Genomic DNA, 18,663 nt, shown 5'->3' on the forward strand with positions numbered 1-18,663 from the left:
TTGGGGGGTCATCCCCACATGAACTGTATGGAAGGGTCACGGCATGAGGAAGGTTGAGAACCACTGGCTTAGACCAACACTCCCACCTCTCGAGAGTGGGGCCAGCAAACTTTTGACATGGAAGACTCAATCCTGACCCTCACAACCATCTAAAAAATGATTCGAGAGTCATTCATTCATTTTACAAACAAATGAAATCACCATTATCTGAATAATATCCCTTACAATGTTTCCATTTTACTTCAGAGTAAGTAAGTAAAGAGCCTCAGATGACCCGAGAGCTTGCCAGCCTCTACTCTAGACAATGAAGGGACTGGAATATATATATAGTTTAAAAGGTGCATCCACAAAGAAGTGTAAAAGACAAATAATCACCGCAGTGTGCCTATTTAGTTATAAACCACGTGATAGACTACTATCTTAATATGAGTATGGTATATGGTCATTATCAACCACACAACATGGTGCAATGACAAAAGATAAGCAGCCTGTCAAGTTAGAAGTCAAGACGGTATTCGGGAAGAAGTAAGTGAGAGACATGCTGAGCTGGTCCTCTTTCCTGAATGAGCCATGGGGGAAGTTTGACATAGCAGTCTGGGTTCCTATTCAACATTTTCTACACATGTTCAGCATCATTGGTCATGTTCTTCAACATGTATGAACAGTCTCGTTATTTCTGTTCTGGTTGTTCCATCTCCCTTTATCTAGCTTCCCTGCCTCCTGACATTCTTATCTTTTGCTTTAAAGTAAGTGGTGACTGTTGGCAAAGGTCTATGAATTCTGGAAGTAAAGATTTATTGCTCTGACAATTTCTGAAAATGTTTCCAAGTGTGTACATTAAGGATTTGGACTCCACAAACTAACTCTGGAATCTGAGGTGAGTCTAAAATGCCTTTCCGTTATTCCAGAGTTACTAAATTGCTTTATTTTTGTTCATTCTAAGATCCTTTAAAAATACAAGCAGTTCCTGGGTCATGAAAGAGATCTGTTTCTAAGTGTATCTTTAAGAATAATCAACCATTTGAAATCAAAGGGCAGCATTTACCCAAGGATACAGTTCAGGGTAAGTTTAGGAAAGGAGAAATGGAAGCCCCCCACCCCCATCCCAGGAGGACTCAGGATAAGTGATGGTACATTGTGTCAATGAGATGAAACAAAATGCATGTGAATTGCTGAATGTGAAACTGATGATCTGCTCTCTAAAGCTTCGCTCAATTCACAGAAAGTTAAAGCAACATGCACGCACACACACAGAGATTGTGATTACATCAGAACAGGTGCATATGGTTTTCATTTAGCCCAATGCTCCTGTGAAGACTCAGCCTCGGAAACCTTACTTTTTTAAAAAATTTTAATTTAATTTTATGTTTTTAATCATTTTATTAGGGGCTCATACAACTCTTATCACAATCCATACATACATCAATTGTGTAAAACACATTTGTACATTCACTGCCCTCATCATTCTCAAAACATTTCCTCTCCACTTAAGCCCCCAGCATTAGGTCCTCATTTTCCCCCTCTCTCCCCGCTCCCCCCTCCCTCATGAGCCCTTGATAATTTATAAATTATTATTTTGTCATATCTTGCCCTGTCCGACGTCTCCCTTCACCCACTTTTCTGTTGTCCGTCCCCCAGGGAGGAGGTCACACATAGTTCCTTGTAATCGGTTCCCTCTTTCTAATCCACTCTCCCTCTACCCTCCCAGTATCGCCACACACACCACTGGTCCTGAAGGGATCATCCGCCCTGGGTTCCCTGTATTTCCAGTTCCTATCTGTACCAGTGTACATCCCCTAGTCTAGCCAGACTTGCAAGGTAGAATTCGGATCATGATAGTGGGAGCGGGGAGGAAGCATTTAGGAACTAGAGGAAAGTTGTATTTTTCATTGTTGCTACATCGCACCCTGACTGGCTCGTCTCCTCCCCGAGACCCCTCTGCAAGGGGATCTCGGAAACCTTACTCAAGGGACAGTTCTGCGCTGTGCTACAGGGTTGCTGCTCTAAGTTGTAATCCCCTGGATGGCGGTCGTTTTGTGTTGGTTTGGATTCTAGTGCAAGAGAAGGTTCAAAGCCTTGTCGACGGTTGTGCCACAAGCGAAGGTGATTGTGAAGAAGAATTTGAGACTGGTGAAATCACTCTGGGGGAATGATTTTTACATACCATTAAAGGGCAAGTAGGAGTTGTCTGTAAGTGGGATGTTCAGAACCTGAGGGTTCCTACAACCTCCAGCTAGATTTCATTTGTCTAAATCTCTCCCCCCCACCCCTCCCTTTTCCCATGAACCTAAAGCGTTCGCAATTCTGGGTGGTCTTGGTGAGGAGAAGCAGCAAGAGTGAAAGGTAGAGGCTACTCGGCACCTCTAGGCATGATGGCTAAGCCTGTGGGGCTCACCCTCCAGCCTCGTGGCAGCACCACGCAGCCCTCCTGCAGCCCCGGAAGGTGGCTCCATCTCCCAGTACAGCAGGGACTTCCAAGGAGGTAAGGGCCATGTCAGAACACCGCGGTTCCCTGTGTGGATGGAGTTGATGCACCACTCACATCCCTTTCAACTAGTGCATCACCCCTCTGTGGATGGCAGCCCTCTCTGCTCCTATTCCCTGTTCCGCACCCAGAGAACCTGGGGACAAAAGCCATGTCCTTGGAGTCAAGGGGAAGGACGCCTGTGGTGCAATGCAGTCTCCAAAGGTCCTGTGCATGGGATCAGGTGGAGGCTGACACCTGCTGGGGACCCATCCTGTTCCTTCACTCCTCTGCTCCCAGAGCACATCCCTAACATGTCGCTTGCACAAGAATTCCCATCCAGGCACCTTGACCGAGCACTCCTTACAGATGATGCTCCCGGCATGTTTGAGGCACTGGAAAGTGCTGGGCATTTGCTCCCTGTAGGAAGAGGCAGGAGAAGGGGAATAAAAGGAATACCTATTGCTAATAAATCTTGTCCAACTTCCCATTAAAGAAAAAAATCCTGCCTGCAGGTCCCCAAACCTGCACAGCTCTCCCCATCAGGGTAGAGCTCCACTTCAAAGCAACGTCAATATCCCTCGCTGTGTTTCCTTGGTTTCACACCACACTCAGGGCATAACCTCAACACACAGGCCATGACAGAGCCTGGACCCCTGGTAGTCGGCAAACAGACACTTCTTGTAGTCACAGAAAGCTTTTAGTAAGTGAATTCTGCAACTGTGCTGCTGAGCTAAGCTACCCTCTAGTCAGGCAACATGGCAATGGGTGGTAATTGGGTGAGGGGTTGCTTACAATGTCTTCCAGTCATGTGGTGGTACCCATTAGGGGGTATACTAGTCAGATCCTGGGAACCAGGCTTCTCTTTTGTTTGGGTTTCTTTGACATTTCAATACTGCTTACATTGACCTTAGCATAGAGTCTCTTTAACTTAGTGTTATTCCAGGGCTTGTGATGAGCAGACTCTCAGGTGAACGTGAACATGAACCAGGGAGCAAAATCCCTGTCCATTGTCCCTGATTGCCAGATGGTACAACAACAAACAAAACCCAAACTCAATGCCATCTAGCTATGTTGACTCACAGCGGTTCTATAGGACAGGCAAGACCTGCTCCTGAGACTGGAATTGTTTAAGGGAGTAGCAAGCGCTGTCTTTCTTACAGGGAGTGGCCGGTGGTTCTGAACTGCAGCCCTTGTTGATCACAGCGCAACAAGTAACTACTACACCACCAGGGCTCTTTCCAGATGGGATAGGCATCTGATTACTCAACACAGAGACAAGGCTAACAGAGTGAAATGTAAACCTCGCTGCCAAAGACACATTGCTTTCATTAAATCAATGAACAGTGATACTTGAAAAATGCCTAAAACATTGCAAAGTTATGAAGAAACCTGAGTCTGAGTTAGGTCAGTTAACTGTTGAAGAAGTGAAAAGAATCCTGTATGATAACTAATACTTTAAGATAAGAACTTAAAATTTAAAAGATCAAGAGAAGCCTTTGGAATGAAGATGCCATCAGAGAAAGGGACCCTTCTGTGATGCAGGTAAGGGTGGTGAGGAATCAACATACGAAGGGGCTTCAGAAGTTTGATGGAAAAATTCCAGTTTTGTTTCATATCAGTGTTTTCCCAAAACCTTTTGAAGCCCTCTCATAAAGCCCAGGATGTTACCTGATGATTCAGTAAAATACTTCACATCCCAAAGCCACACAGCATTTGATTGCCAACCTCCCCCCACCCCACCCCCCACCCCGGTTATTAATGGACTGTTACTCTAATGATGCTAATACTGCAAATTTTTGTCGAGTCTAATATAACTCTGACAGTTATAATGACAATGTAAGTTCTGTTAAATGTAGGATCGAATAAATAGAATTTAACAATTTTAGTTTTCGTTTTCAAGTATAATAATAAAAATGGCAACAACAAAAAAGCAGGTGTGGCAACATTAATCTCGAATCAAACAGAATTCAAGATGAAATCCATCCTGTGAGGCAAAGAAGGGCAGTACATAATGATTAAAGGGACAACTGAACTAGAAGGCATCATTGTAATTAGCACCCCCCCCCCAACAAAAGACCCTCTAAATACATTAACCAAACGTGTAGAACTGAAGAGAGCAATTTAACAATAACAATGTTGTTATTCTCAACAAAGGGCAGAGCATTGGGAAAGAAAAGCATTGAAGGCATACAAGAACTAAACAACATAATTAATCAAGTTGGTCACGATTATTCTACTGAACTCCAACGCAGTACACATTCTTCTCCAGTGCGCATGGAACACTCTCCATGTTGAGCACAAAGCAAGTTGGAGTCAACTTTGAAACACGGAGATTTGATCATCCGTTTTCTGAGACCGCACTATAACATTAGAAATCAACAAGAGGAAGAGCAAAGACCAAAAGCAAATATATGGACAATGAGCACCGCTGCTTGAAAACGGCTGGGTAGTTGAGACAATAGGGCATGAAATTTAAGAATGTATTGAAATGACAATGAAAGCGCCACACACCAAAACTTTGGGGACAGAACAAAAACAACACCCAGGAAACAATTCATAGCAACGAATGCACACACGAGAAAAAGGGAAATCAAAACCAACCTCTTAACCCAGCCTCTTCAGCCACTAGCGCAAGAGCGGCAAAATAAACCTGCAGTCCCTTGGAGAAAGAAAGTCACAAGGATGTATTCTTCTAGTCCCTATCAGAACATCTAAAAACCTCTTTACTAAGGAATTTTAGACCCCATTTTTAGGAGATCCACACAATCAGTCTTCCCATCGGTTCCACTTTTCTTGTGCTGACCAAACCCACCACGGGGTGTCAGTTTTGATTCAGGCTCCATAGGTCAGGGTAGAATTGTTCCCTGGGGTTTTGGAAGCTGCACATCTTCACTGAAGCAGGCTGCCACATCTTTCTTCCCTGAAGTGGCCGGCGAGTGGGTGTGAACCACCAACCTCTGGTTGGCACTTAACCACCTCACCGCCAGAGTGGTGTAAAAGAAAGGTTCCTTTCTTTGCAAACAGGTTCCTCTGAGGCCACAAAATGTAGCTGGCTTCTCCCTGAGGCTTATGGGTAATGCTGCCTGGAGTGTACACATGTCCTACCAGCACAGACTCCTCTCAGGACAGGAAAGTACCATTAGTCTTTATTGAGAACACCATGATGCAAAGCCCACCTGCCTTATTCCTGAAGCCTCCGTCTCCTTGGGGCCTGGCCCCAAGCCTGCAGCTTGTATTTGTTAAATAAACAGGCCTCGGCTCCTGGGAGATTTGGATGAAGGGACTTGCAGAAGAAATTCGCTTGCTGGTCTGCCTGGCACAGAGATTTTTCCACTGGCAGAGTCCCTCCCATTCCCAGACATACCCTGCTCTCCCAGCCCAGGGCCTGTCGGACCGAGCCAAGCCCTGGCCCTGTTTGCAATGTGCAGTGGTTGGCAGGAAGAGTTGGATAGTGAAGCTAGCGAGCCTTTTGACCTTTGGGTCCTTCCTGCACGTCCTACAGCACTTGATTTTCAAAAACATTTTATTGTGACGAGGCTATATAGAACAACCCTGGCCATTTCAGTAGTGTCAGGGTGTATGTTTCACAGGCATGAATTAGATTCACCTTGTTGTGCAGTCTCCCCGCTGTTGGTTCTCACATTTTCCATCCCCCCTGCCCCCCGAACAGGAGCTCAGTGACCCCTCAGCGATGGCTGTCCTTTCCTGTCTGTCCCTGGTAACCACGGGTGCGGGGTGGTCTCTATGCATTTGCCTACTCCAGATGGTTCGTGTCAGGGAGGGTATGCAGCATTTAACTAAATCATTGGTGTCGAGCCGAGCCTGGTGTAGGCGACTCTGGGTGTGTCAGAGTAGAGCTGCACTCCTTTGGGGTTCCCACGACTGATTTTCTGGTAGGAGATCACCAGGCCTTTCTTCTTAGGTACCTGAGTGGATCTGGGGCTCAGCAACCGACTACATTCTAGTTTCTGTCATCCAAGGACCCTATACCAGGGCAGCACCTGCTCATTCTAGTCCCACCCCCTGTTGAGAATGTCTTTCAGTCCAGCTGGGCCGAATGAGAATCTAGAGTTGCACCACAGTCCCCAGGGGATTCGCATATGTACACCTAGAGGGCCTATTACAATCGCCTGGGGAGCTTGTTAAACTGTAGACTGATCCAGTACGTCTGAAGTGGAAACGGACATTCTAAGTAGGGTGCTCAAACCAAAATGAGCCGCATGGAAGCCCTGCTCCATACGATATTTACTACATCTGTTTTCATTCTGATGTAGTGTCTTACCTAGGGAGCTGTGGCGGCTCAGTTAGCTAATTTGAACTGCTAATCCCAAGGTTAGCGGTTCAAATGCTCCTTGGGAGGTTATCTGTTCCCACAAAGCTTTATCGTCTCAGAAACCCTACGGGGCACATTCTATGCTACCCTAAAGGGTCGCTATTGACTCAACCGCAGTGGTTCAGTGAGTCTCTGGTCCATCAGCGCAGCTCTTCAGGAGTGGGCACCCCGTGAGGTCCAGGTTCATTCCAGTTCGACCCCCTGCTGACAATCTGCATTTCCACCCCAGATGTACTGAATCAGAATTGCCACAGAGCCTCCGCAGGTTCTTAGATATACATCCTCAGGTTCCAGCTGAAATTCAACTTCCCCTTTTCCAGCTCACACACACATTGGTCAAGCTGAAGTTGGCCCTGGGCTCTGGAACTGCGTGAGGCCAGGTGGCATGGGGCAGCTCTCTCTCCACATCTGCCTGCGCCAGTCTGGCAGCTTGGTTTTTGTCTAAGCCTTAAGACTCTAAGGCAGTGGTTCTCAACCTTCCTAATGTGGCGACCCTTTAATACAGTTCCTCATGTGGTGGTAACCCCCAAACATAAAATTCTTTTTGTTGCTACTTCATCACTGTCATTGTGCTACTGTTATGACCCCTGGGTAAGGGTCGTTCGACCCCCAAAGGGGTCAAGACCCACAGGTTGAGAACCTCTGCTCTAAGGCCTCCTACCCTCCTTCATGCACCCTGGGATCTCATGGGAACACACTCTGTTAATGGAGAATTCTGGAATACTTGGGGAGACTGAGTCCAGAGTTCCTTGGTCAGCTGAGCAGTCCCAGGTACTCAGTGGCTCTCAACCACACAGCCCAGAGAGTTAGAGTTTATTCCCAGAAAATACGTTCTTGGCCCCACTTAGTGGTGAGTCAGCCTGAGCCACCCCAGAAATAACCATCCTATTACCAGAAAGAGCCTCCTTCAGGAGAGAACCCATACAATCCCTACCAGGGAAGAAAATGCATGGACTCGCAGCACGTGAAGTGCCTAGGCTTGGTGATTGGCACAGATATGCAGCAGCTATGTGTCCTCATAGGAGCCCTAGGGACAAGTGGTTATGTGTTGGGCTGCTAACCTCAAGGTCAGCAGTTTGAAGCTACCAGCCACTCTGCAGGAGCAGGATGAAGCTTTCTATTCCTGTAAAGAGTTACTGTCTCAGAAACCCACAGGGACAGTTCTACCTTGTGTTATGGGGTCACTGAGTCAGAACTGACTTTGTGGCAGTGAGTTTTTGTTTGTTTGTTTGTTTGTTTGTTTGTTTGTTTTAATGTGTCCTCAGGCACATTAACTATCCTTTCTACAAATCTCCATTTCTCTCCATTTCCCTCCTGTGAATTAAGCGCGGCTGTCTTACAGGACTGCTGTTGGGCTGCCAGTACTGACAGGTGGAGAGTGGGGGGCTTTGTTCGAGAGGCGGGACGAACATTTCTGTTATCTTGTACTTGCCTTTCTCCACCAACTTTTGGAAGACCTGTCATATTATGAGGCAGTCAGTGTTTTCCATCCATTATCTGTATGAGCGTTCTGATGCTCTACTTCCTCCTTCAAGGAGGGAAACTGACATCAAATGCTGTGCCCTGGCTTTCACAGCTCGGGGATCTGAGCTGGGCGGACCCGCTCCCAAAGCCTGTTCTGAACTGCTCCTCCATCCAACCCAAGCCAGACTCACTGCCATCCAGCAAATGCCAATCATAGTGCCCCTACAGGGAGGGCACAGTAGAACTGCTCCATGAGCTTCCAAGACTTTAACTGTTTTCAGGAATTGAAAACCCTTCTCCCCCAGAGCAGCTGTAGTTTCAAACTGCTGACCTTCCAGACCACAGCCTAGTGTGTAACCTCTGGGCTCCCTGGCAGTTCTCTCTGCATGTTAGTTAGCTCCTCCTCCTGACCCACCCTGCCAATCTCTCTCCTTGTAGAAGACAATTCAGTGCCCCGAAGCCACATGGGTTTGGGGAAAAGGGACTGCTGAACACCCTGTAAATCTGAGGCCTGAGCTGTCATGACACACTCGCCCATGTGCCAGATTCCAACAGTTCTTTGTCCCCTGCTGCTGCTCAGGGGGAGGCTGCATTCTTGGCTAAGGGTCTGACACGGACAGCCCTGGAATCACAACAAACACCAGGCATGGCTGAGACAGTGAGGTCTTCTCGCTGGAATGGATAGGCAAGCACCCTACTGAGGCCAGCCCTGGGCAGCTGGGCACCTCACCCAATATGATCCAAAGCAGAGCTGTGGAACATGAGCAGGCGCACAGTGGCTGCTGTCCTGTGAGAGTGGGGCCGCCCGTCTGATCTCCTTGGCCACACTTTGGAAGGTGGCTTGCAGGCTGGCTTGATGACCACCATCAGAGGAAGGTCTCATAAAAACAAACTCGATGCTACTGAGTCATCGCCGACTTAGAGTGACCCTAGAGGACAGGGTAAGAGTGCCCCTGTGGGTTTCTGAGACTGTGACTCTTTACAGGAGTAGAAAGTCTCACCTTTCTCCCGAGGAGCAGGTGATGGTTTTGAACTGCTGACCTTGTGTTTAGCAGCCCAATGAGTAACCACTAGAAGAGCCCTCAAACGTTACTTTGAGTTAAAATCCTTTGACAGGCTTGTAAAGGTGCAGATCACAGGCCCACCCTGTGGAGGGGGATTCTTTACAGTAGAAGCATGGCCAGGAAAGCTTTTTGATTTTTAACTTTATTACATTATCGGGGGCAAGTGTTCTGCACCAGACTCTGGGAACCTTGGCCCCCAGCGTTAGTACAGTCACTGCCATTTGGAGGTTAAGAAATGAAGATGCACAGCGTACAAGGAAAATCACCTTCCTGTGGGTTCTAAATCTGGGGAGAAGCCGAGCCCGCCCACCACCACCCCCGCCCCCCACATTGTGCTCTCCCTGTCCGAGTGGCAGACTGGAGTCTCTTGAGACAGCTGCTCTGCCCACCATGCCCTGGGCAGAGACCAAGAGAGCTGAACCCCACTGAGCCTGCCTGGGCCCAACAGAGGGTCCCCTCACGCTGCCCCGGAGGAAGCCCATTCAACAACTGTTTCTGATTTTGCCTCACATGGCAAACAGCTTTGGCAGAAGAGTTCTCACGTATGGGAGGCGTATGCTTTTTGTTACTTTGAGCATTCCTTTGTGCATGCTCTCATTTAGTAATTATTCATTGAGTGAGCCTCACTGTCCTTTGCTGGGCTGGGCAACAGGCCTTTGTGACACAGAGCCTGCTACCTCCAGAAGAGTTTGCAGCCTAGGAGGAGACTGACTGGTGGGGAGGGGAGGGCAGACAGCTTCATGCTGTGTCAGGAGAGCTCTGGTGAGATGTGGCAGGGGGCTGACATTGATCTTTCTGACAAGAGAAGGCCTGACTGGCCCTACTCCCATAAGTCAGATTTGTCAACTCATTGTTTTATTTTTACCTTGCCTTTTAGCTAACTTAAAAACCCAACAAGTTCTTTAAATTATGGCATCCAAGACTTGGTGGGTGGTCTTTCAGAAAGTCACACCAGGGCTGGGGGAACATTAGCTCACCATGTGAACACACAGGTTAAAAGTCGTTAGGAACGACAATCCCTCCACAAACAAAAACCCGTTATTTCTTAAAATGACCAAGATCCAGTCGAGGGCCGCTTATTCCAAACTGTCTTGAGCACTCGCAATGGCTGAGGAGAGGTCCCTGTAGCAAGGTCATGTGGGATTTGTACTCTAGCATCCATTTATTTGTTCAGCAGATAAGACCTGGAGCATCGGTGGCTAGGCATGGAGGAGCCGTAGGGTGTGTCTGCCCTCAGCAAGCTCTCTGTTACATACCAGCCATAAAGCAAGCGCCTTGGCAGTTGACCTTACTGAGAAACATTTACCTGCCAGGGCTCAGGCTTCTGGGCATGCTCATGAGAAGGACAAAGAGGGAAGTCAAGATCATGCGTGAGTCCAGGACCTGCCTGCCTGCCCGATGTCACAAACCTCGATGACTGGGTACAAGGGCAATGTTGCAGGAACTGGACTTACAGTATTGAAACAAGGCAGACCTACTCAATATAATTAAACAGCAAAGCACACGTCCCTTCTAAACTACCTAGGACACGATGGGGGAAATGGGCTTTGTTTTCTAGATTACCATTGATTTTCTCCTAGAGGCTCAGTTTTCATGTTCTCCATTAATTGGCTTCCTGTTTAAAAGGATCAACGCACACAAATGTAGCCAAGGCTATGTCTGGTTGGTTAGGTGGCTAGGTTTCAAATATAACTTTGTTGGAGTTGTTAGTGTAAAATGAATACTTGTTCTTGGCTCTCTGAGTTGAATTTATACAAAAGGATGAACTGCATGATCAGATTGCTCAAGCAACCATATATATAATTTCTTATTTTGCTAGAAGCAGGCTGTGGGGAAGCGATGAATGGGCTGGTTTATTTATTACTTCCCATGCGCTGACCCTACAGAAGTAACTCATGAACGTTGTGTGTGGCTCCAGTCCATGTTTTCTGTGTTCCTCGCCCACAGGACAGTTGAACGGATTCTTAATTCTCCTTTTGAGAAAGTTCTCACTTGTCTTGCTTTCCCGCTGATTTTCAGTTCTGCCGCTGATGGCTCCGCTGAGCACACACCACCTCTTTCAAGCAGGGGCGAGGACGGCACACCAATGCCGTCAGCGCGCCATTCGTATTCCCGAGGGGTCCCTCCCGAGTGTCCTGCACCCGGCCTCTCAAATGTCAGATTTGTGCTTTTGCTGGAGGAGGGCCCCAAGCTGCCGGGGCCCTCCCTTGCTTGTAAATACAGAGATGGAGGACCTGGAAATGCACATCCCAAGGGGAGAAGAACTCAACCAAACTCCCTTGTACTCTGCACGGGACACTGAAGTCTAAAACCTCTGCTTGGGTTGAGCCAAAGTCGCTCACCACCTTTCCCACTCCCTGTAGAGCTTTGCCTTTTTCCTCACAGTCCCACTTCCCCTCCCCCGCCTCCCTGACGGGTGTCCCGGCAGATGGATGAGGAAACACCAAGAACAACAGTTGCCATTGAGTTGACTGGGACTCATGCCACCCCGGGTCTGTCAGGGTGAAAGCGTCCTCCTCAGGTTTTCCAGGGATGAATCTTCAGAATGGGATCCCCATAGCTTTCTCCCAAGTGCTCTGCAGGACTTGAACCGGCAACCTTTGAGTCAGCTGCTGAGAACGGCAACCATTTGCACCACCCAGAGGCTCCTTCCTGGGAACACTTCCTAGTCAGTCATGGAGGTGAAGTTTGTCCCAGGCTTTTCGTCTCTGAACACATCCTCGGGCCATCAGAGAAGCCTCCAGCTTCCTTCCTTGCCCTGGGTCTCAGGTTCCAGGACATTGGCCCTGACCCTGACCTCAGGCCTCAGCATAAGCATTTAAGGCTCTGAGACAATGACCCCCCTGGTCTTGTAAACCTCTCATTCTCCCTCAAGCACACCAGGGCAAGTCTGCTCCACTTGGGACTGCCAGGTCTAAGCAAATCAGGATCTTCTGAAACAAAGAATCCTCCCCACCAAACACTAAAGATATGCAGCTAAGGCGGCCTTGGAGATGTAAATGGCTCACATATTGATCTGAAGTCACTTAAGTGCCTCTTAAACATGGGCTCATTTAATTATAGCTCCTAAGCATTCTCTCTGTCTGCTTGGGGAAGGTTGCCTCCTGCGTGCAGGGTCCCAGTACAAAGCTCCGGGAATGAAAGGGGGGTGGGAGGGGGTGGCCTGGAGGGCAGTTTAAAAGCCCTCTCCTCTTTACAGAGCTTCCCAGGAGAAGGAACTGTGACCTGGAAACATCTCAACTTGCAATGACACAATGATGGCTTCCAGAGTGACTTGCAATGCAACCTTGACTCTGCTATTTACCAATGGGTGCCGTAAGTATCCCCCTGCAGGTAGTAATGCTTACCCTGTCTACTCCTGAAAAGAGTTACAATCTCGGTAAACCATAGGGTCACATGAGTCAGAATTGACTTGATGGCAGGGAGTTTGTCTGAACTGTGCAGTGGCACCATTGGGTAAATGTGGGACTGCTAAAGACAAGGTTAGTAGTTCAAATCCCCCTGCCACTCTGTGGGCAAAAGGTGAGGCTACCTGCTTCTGTAAACATTTAGAGTCTTGGAAACCCTATATAGGGTTGCTATGAGTCAGAATTGACTGGCTGCCAGCGGATCTTGGGCTTAACTGGGCTATAAATATTAGGTGTTTAGAAAAATTCATGAGAGAACTCCATCATCTTTCAATTCTACTTTTCCAAGAAGCTTTTGAAGTCCCCTCACAGTTACTGTTACCATTGTGGCCACTGCCATGCCTGCTGCTGTGGCATTAGGTTCTAGTGAAGGGCTTGTCACGTGTTGTCTTTGTCCTTCTGCCTACAGCTGTGCAAGATCCTTAGGCTGGTCAAAGTCACCCCGAGAATAAGACCCTCCATCTTATTAGGTGGCCTGAAAATGAAGATAACAGCGCTCATGTGTGCCAGGTAGCAGACACTGCTCTAAGGAGTGGTTTAAGGGAGCTGGTCTCAGCAATCCTACATTGTTAGTATCAGCATCCTCCTCCCATTTTAAACATGCAGACTCAGAGGCCTGGGGAACGTGAAGGAACTTGTTGAAGGTCATGGGGCAATCAGGTGGCAGAGCCTAATAGTCTAACCTTGGAAGCGGGTAGTCTCGGCCTCCACCCCGAGTCCACAGGCCTCACTGGGGCAGAATGCACAGTACCTGGTACACAGTTTTCTCTCTCCTTTGCTGTGTGATGACCTTCTGGTAGCCCGGTGGATTTCAAACTCTCTTATGGCAAAGTCACCTGGAGGTCATTGGTGCGCACACTACTGGGCCTCCCCTTGTTTCTAGTTCGATAGTTCTGATGGCGGGGCCCTGAATGTATACTCTTAATCTGTTTCCTCGGGGTGTGGATGCTGTTGGAGAAGGAACTAGCTGTTGAGCAGCATGGGTCTAGGTTCCCCAAAGCACTTCTCGCCGCAGGGAAGCAGCATCCTGGACAGGGCTCAGACTGGAGGACAGTCTCATGAGAGAGGGTCAGAGTTGGCCACCGAATAAGCCTTCCACGTGGAGCAGAGGATGCTGGGAGTTTGCAGGGCTCCCTGTGGTGGACATATGGCCACCAGACGCCACTGTGAAACCCACATGCCACCTTTCTCCAGCTTGCCTCCATCTCCCCTTCTGGAAAATGGGGCCAGCGAAAGAACTTTCAAAATGGAGCTACGGGGAGGAAATGCCAATACTCCCAAAGTGAGGAGGAGAGGTGGACTAACATTGGTGAAGTGTCTTTTTCCTGCCTGGCTCGGTGAGGAGCATCCTGGTTAACTCTGACACTGTGAGATAGGCCCCCACATCTCTGAACTCACGGCTGAAGAGGAGGAGGTGCTGAGAAACTGGCTATCTTGCCAAAATTTAAACAGCTGACGCAAGGTTCAAAGCCAGTTCTGTCTGGCTCCGGAGGCCCTCCATCTCCTCTACCCCAGGCTGCCTCCTGGGGACGGTATTAATGGTAGACACTGGCCTCAGAGGCAGACACAGCTGCTCCTGCCTTGGCACCGAGCAGGCTCCCCACAGAGGCCCGTGGTCTGACGTGATGCTTTCTGCCAGGGGAGGAAACCCTCGCAGCATTTCAACCACAAAACAGACGCTGCTCTGTGTGGGGTTTTCCAACCAGAAATAGAAGAGGAAGAGATAGGACCATCTCTGAGCCGCCTGGCAGATCTGTAGCACACCCTGGGCCCAGAGAGGACCGTAAACAGATGACCCCAGGCCTCAGGAGCAGGCCAGGAGACCAGGCGCTGGCAGCCAACAGGCTCAACCGGGAGTCCCAACCAGCAGCTCCTCGTGGAGAAAGCTCAGCAGGCTTTTTATAGGGAGCAGCGAGAGTTGTCTTTGGCACTAAGTTTGGCTTTCCTGCCCCTTCCATGATCTCAGGAGTCAGTGCGGGACGCACCTCCCTCGCCCCTCCCCCACTCCAACCACCTCAGCATCAGGCTCCACTTCCTGCTTGCTGGTGGGGGAGGGGAGAGGGGGGAAGGAGTGAGGGGGAGCCTGTTTCTCATCTCAATTTGACTCTGCATTTGAAGACTGAAGGTGACCTCTCAGTGGGGAACCTTCAACAGGAGGGTGTGCAGGAGGGAGCCTCTCACGGTCAAGGCCTCCAACTCGCAGTCTTCTTGGCAGATGAGCGTTTAACTGCTGAAAATGACACACCGGCAAAGAATTCCGCATTGAACCCTTACAGATAGTGAGGACTTTTGCTGCCCAAAGGTTCACGCGTCGAAATGTTTCATTCCACTTTTCTCACGTCTATTGTCCAAGGGCCCACGTGCTTTGAAGGGTCTTTGAAAAGGAGCTCTCCTAAGCACAAACTCCGCCTGTTGTCAGTGGGCACGTCACCCCACAGCACTGTCTCCGGATTTCACCCAGTCCCCTCAGGAGCCCTTCACCAGCTGGCGTTTTAAGTGGACACTTAGATCTGGAGCACAGGTTGCGGGGTGTGGACCTCTCCCTTCAGCGTGGAGAGTCAGGCAGGAGGACCGCGAGGATCAGACCCCTCATCTGTGATCGGCTGTCAGGCTTTCACATGGTTCCTCGTCTGCGCTGAGCTTTCGGTTCTTCACCGGCATGCAGAGATTCAGATGCTACCGCCAAACGCAAGCCCAGTGTTGCCGCCCACGTCCATCTGTCCTTCTGATGTGTACCACAAACTTCCTCGGGGGAGCTCTCTCCTCGCCACCTTCAGGGCATGTGTTTAGGAAGGGATGCCACCTCACTCCCCTCCTCCCTGAGAGGTGGCATGTGTCACCCAAGTTTATATTGCTTAGATCTAAGAGACTCAGTGAGATGGAAGAAAACCTTTGCCAAAACCTTGCCGATGAGTTAGCTGTGAAATGGCATCATGCGAAAGGGGTCTGATGTATCCATATGCCCAAGCAGCCTGTGCACAGAGTTAGTGGTGAGAGGTAGGGGGGATGGGGCTAAACCCGCACTCAACCACACGTGGCACCTGTAGCATCTACGTGCCCTGACGTGTAAGATGAAGTTGGTCAAAGAGCACTCCATCTTGACGTTACTGCTGTTTTGGACCGGAGGCTCTTCTGATGGGGAGACGGGCCTGTGTGTTGTAGGCTGTTGAGAAGGATCCCTGGCCTATGCATCTTACACGCCTTCTTCCCGAAGTTGCAAAAACTAAAACTGTCTCCGGATGCCGTGCAATGTCCCTCGGCTTTGCCATAGAAAGGACTGAATCCCTGGTGGCCATTGCTGTAAACTGCTTACTTGGAGGGCAAGGTGGGCATGACTATCCAGGTGATAGCCAACCAGGGGTTTCCCACCATGTAAAGATGTGCTGACGCCCACGTGAGGAAATGGTTCACTACAGGTTAGTTAAGTACGCACAAGCCAGCCCGGGCCTACCTTGCTTGTTGAGTAATTTGCCCCTAACTCAGAAGGGATAGGCATGATGATGGGATGTCTCTGCCCCTGGCACCTCATTGAGCCTTGCTGTCAGTCAAAGACAGAGGAAGCCCTTGCTTATTGACACCCCACTGTCTGAAATGCAGAAGACAACCAGCTCCTCTTTCTTTGTTAAAACCACAGAGATAGCTGGGGGTGGGGGTAAGAACATGATGAAAGAGAAAGAGAATTGAGCAACGCACCACTACGGTAATATGGCTTTAACGAGGCCCCGGGTGTGAGATCACATGTTGGCGCCCGTCTGCTGTGAGCAGGGAGAGCGGGAGCCTGAGGAGCCCTGGAATGTGCCCACAAGTCTGACATCACCCTGGTTCACTTTGTGCTCGGGCCCCCTGGGGGCTGAGGAATGAACTTCTGCACGTAGAAAAACATACCAGCCCAGAAGATGGATGACAAAAAAGGGCCATCAATTTTATTTACTGTCCCCAGACCTTCAAAGTACTCAGGGTACTGCAAATAAAAAGAAATAAGAGAAGAACACAAACATGGGGTGGGTGGGGGAACCAACCAGGGAGGTGTTTCATGAAATCCTTCAAAGAATCCACCAACCCCCTACCTCCCCAGGCCCCCTTGGCTACTGAAGGAATTGCTGGGATCCCACAGAAACAGAAAATTCTGTGTTTGTAAAGCTGTTCCTTAGCTAACTATTGATACATGGCTGAAGCACACTTAATTTTACATTGAAAGCGCATTTGAAACAAACTTTCAGGATCAACCCTTTTGTAAGCAGAAGGGATTTGCAATGAGAGTAAATCAGTGCTTTCACTGTTTTATCAAGATTTGGATTTTATGGGGGGCTTCAAAAAGTGTGGATCAATGAAATTAAGAGATAATAGGTTCCCCCCTCCACCCCTGACAAACTCTTTGAAGGTCTCTCACATTTTATTTATTCTTTTCCAGCTCAGAATGAGCTTTCTTAGGCAATGCAGCTTAAACGTCATGGGTTTTCAGCATGTCCACATTTAGTTTTTTCCCCTTCATTTACACTCCGTGTATTCCACTTTTTTCCATCATAAAAACAAGACTTCTCGATATAGGCAGATACAGGCCACAGCCGCTGCAAAGTTTGTTTCCTCTACCGAGTGGGAATTAAATGAAGGCCTTTGTATCAGGGGCCAGGGATCTAAAAAAATGCTTAGCTGGCAAACACTTATCCTGGGGGCTGGGTGAAGCTGCCTTTGGGGTTTTATTTGCTTTTGGGGTGGTGGCAGAGTGGTAGCACAGGGTCACCAGGCTACTTTCTGAACTCCAATCCCTGACCTTGGCTCTCCTGAGGGCTTGGTACGCCCCTCGTGGGTCTCCTTTTCCGCGTGTTATAACCTGCTCCCCTCCACGCACACACTTAGTGGTGACCTGCCGTCACTTTCCAAGTCTCCCTCACGGCCATCAAGTCAGTGCTGACGCACAGTGGCCCTTCAGGTCAGAGGAGGACACCTGTAACTCCATGGGAGCAGAAAGCCCAATCTTTCTCCCTTGGAGCAGCTGGGGTTTCAGCCTCGGTCATAAACAACAGCAAATACCCCCCCCCCCAGAACCCCCCAACGTCAATGCCATTGAGTTGGTGTTGACAGATAATGCCCCTCTAGGGCAGGTTGGATGGGGTAGCATTGGCCCTGTGGGTTTCTGAGACTGTCACTCTTCACGGGAGGGAAAGCCTTGTCTGTCTCCCAAGGAGTGACTAGTGGTTTCGTACCTGAACTTGTGGTTAGCATTCCAGCACATGATCACTAGCCCACCAGGCTCCTCTGTGCCTGCAGAGGAAGCTCTTTTTCTCTCTCTTAAGTTGGTTTCACCATTCCTCCTAGACCATCAGGACCAACCCAAATGGCTCAACATAGCTGTATGACCTTTGCTGTTGGCCCAGGGGCACCCACTGCTGCCTGGTCCCGCACATCACCAGCATTGGTTTCAGATGAGACCTGGCTGTAAGCCATAGTTTCCCCTGGCTGATGGTCTTCCTAGTCTGTTCTAATCTGGAAGCTCCACTGGAACCTTTTTAGCATCAAAGCAACCTGTACCTTCTGCTTAGTGCTGGCATTGCTGGTTTCCCCCTGCCCATTCGGTGCTGTGGTCATAAATCTGCAAAGTGTTACCTATATTTCCTCTGACTGCCGACTCACTGCCTGCCATTGAGTTAATTCTGAGTCACAGCAACCCAGACCGCGAATCTGATGCTTCTTGTCTTCTTTTTTTTTTTAATTGTCAGAATCATCCTTACAGGCACCGTGGGTCTGGTGAGGGATGACAGGCCCTCACATTAATTAAACTTCTAATACTGGCAAGATGCTGGGCTAGGATGGCTTACACAAGGAGCCTTACAAAAAAGTTCATGGTAAAATGGAATTAAAAGACAACGGAAGTGTTCTGTGAATCTTTTGAAGCCCTCTCATTAGGTGTTGTCTTATTCAGCCCTTAGA

The 18,663-nt window shown here is 48.9% G+C and overlaps 1 protein-coding gene across 1 annotated transcript in view; it reads right to left on the reverse strand.

The window, feature by feature from the left end:
* The window catches only part of ITGA9 (integrin subunit alpha 9), a 313,829-nt gene that overhangs the window by 92,572 nt on the left and 202,594 nt on the right, over positions 1-18,663 (reverse strand). The window lies entirely within an intron of this gene.

This window comes from Echinops telfairi, unplaced genomic scaffold (genome assembly GCF_000313985.2).
Source record: "Echinops telfairi isolate 266 unplaced genomic scaffold, ASM31398v2 ScPeMD7_7420;HRSCAF=8458, whole genome shotgun sequence".
Taxonomy (NCBI): Eukaryota; Metazoa; Chordata; class Mammalia; order Afrosoricida; family Tenrecidae; genus Echinops; species Echinops telfairi.